Genomic DNA, 2098 nt, shown 5'->3' on the forward strand with positions numbered 1-2098 from the left:
TGTGTGTGTGTGTGTGTGTGTGTGTCTTTTTGAGACAGGGTCTCGCTGTGCAGTTCAGGCTGGCCTTGAGCTCACTTTGTAGCCCAGGCAGGTCTGGAACTCTCAGGGATCCTCTTGCCTCAGCCTCCCAAGTGCTGGGATTACAGGCATGTGCCACCACGCCCAGTTTTGTATCTGTTGTTTTCTTGGGCAAAATTGTGAATGAAGGTGGCACTCTTCTAGTTCTTTCTGTCACCTTTATAGCTGTGTCATTAAGAATTGTTGTAGCCAGGGGTGGTGGCACACACCTGTAATCCTGGCACTCGGGAGGCTGAGGCAGGAGGATCGTTGTGAGTTCGAGACCAGCCTGGGCTACAAAGTGAGCTCAAGGCCAGCCTGAACTGCATGGCGAGATGCTGTCTAGAAAAGAGAAAAAAAAATTACTGTAATAATAAACACACAATGCTCAGTATGTGTCAGGCACTGTCAGAAGTACTTTATACATAATACAGTTAATCCTTACAGTCCTCTGATGTAGGTGCAGTAATTATCACTATTTCTTGATGAGGAAACCGAGGCACAATTTGGCCATTTTACTTTGTTGAAAGATTGTAACAGGTTGATAGAATAACAGGAAACAGGAAGTGGAAACCACATGTACAATTAATTCCTTAAAGAAATCCGGCTTTGAAGGAAGGAGGTGACTATTTTTAAAATATACATAGGTTAAAGAAAAATAGTACTGATCTAGGGAAAAGAAACTCCTAACCTGAATGATATCTGGGATGATTTCATGTTCCCTAAAGCTGAAGAATGAATTTTAGGAACAACAGAGGTTAAGAGCAGAATGTATTTATTGAGGGAAAGAAAGCTTCTGTCTGAGAGAGACAGAAGGCCCTAGGTGGGTTGCCAAGGACCCTACCTTTCCTAAGGATTTTATAGAGCAAAACCACGAGGTGAAGTGGGCCCAGGGCAGGGGAAGAATGGGAAATCACAAGGTGGGCATGAGGTGGGACAAAACTATGGTCAGCCAATAGATTACAAGCATAATTGCTCAGGTAAGATTGGTTAAATCAGGACCAAATGGGGAAGCAAGTCATGTAGCAAGGGGGCATTGATAGGTTTTTCCAGCACAGACAGAAGTAAAGCAGAATAAAATGCCTTTATTGTGGGTGTGGAGAACACCACAGTAGGAAAGAGACGTAGATTGTCTGAGGGCCTGCTATGGGGGTTAGGGGGTCAAAAGTTAAATAGGCCCAGGTTGGAGGCGGCGTTTAGGAGGCCAACGGCCTGACAGGCAGACCAGGATTGAGCAGGAGCGTGGGAAAGGAAACAGGATATTACAAAAAGGGAAGAAGGAAGTGGTAATTTGACTCAGAGGAAGGGTGGGGCTTAGCACATGACCTCTAGTGGCCGGCGCCATATTGGCTTGGCGCCATACTGGCTCAGCGCCTTAGCACATGACCTCTAGCGCCATATTGGCTGGACGCCATAGTGACTCGGCAGGAATTACAGTGAGGTGAGAAAACCATCAGGCATGAACACAGAACAGGGCCTTTTCCTGTAGGGAGTTGGACCAGTGACTCTTCAAGGTGATCGCTACCTATTTAGGTATCAGTCCCTGATGTCCATCCCTGGGGAGGTGTGTGGGTGCACTTGTTTAGTCTTTTGTCTGGAGGTCTGGCCTGCAGAGGAAGTGCCTGTCTCTCTGTTTGCCAGGTAGCAAGGTATCCCATCTTCTGCACTGGCTCCTTTGAGGGCCTGGCCCCATCTGACTGCATATAATATTTCTATCTAACTCAGTGTGTTGGTTTGGGAGTTATTGTGCAGGGGGAACAATATATACAGGACACATATTTATATGATTATTTATAATAATCACCCAAAGAACGATATACAAGATAGTGCAGGAAATCTGTCCACACATTATAGACCAGAAATCCAGCTAAGGGCCTGGATCCCATGAAAATGTCCCGCATGAGTCCAGCCGAGGACCTGGAGCTCATAACAATGCCCCCCATGAGTCCAACTGTGATACAGGAAAATAAAAACTCTCAACCTGAATGATATATGGGACGATTTCATGTTCTCTAAAATCGAAGAATGAATTTTAGGAACA

This window comes from Chinchilla lanigera, unplaced genomic scaffold (genome assembly GCF_000276665.1).
Source record: "Chinchilla lanigera isolate Chin_1 unplaced genomic scaffold, ChiLan1.0 scaffold00090, whole genome shotgun sequence".
Taxonomy (NCBI): Eukaryota; Metazoa; Chordata; class Mammalia; order Rodentia; family Chinchillidae; genus Chinchilla; species Chinchilla lanigera.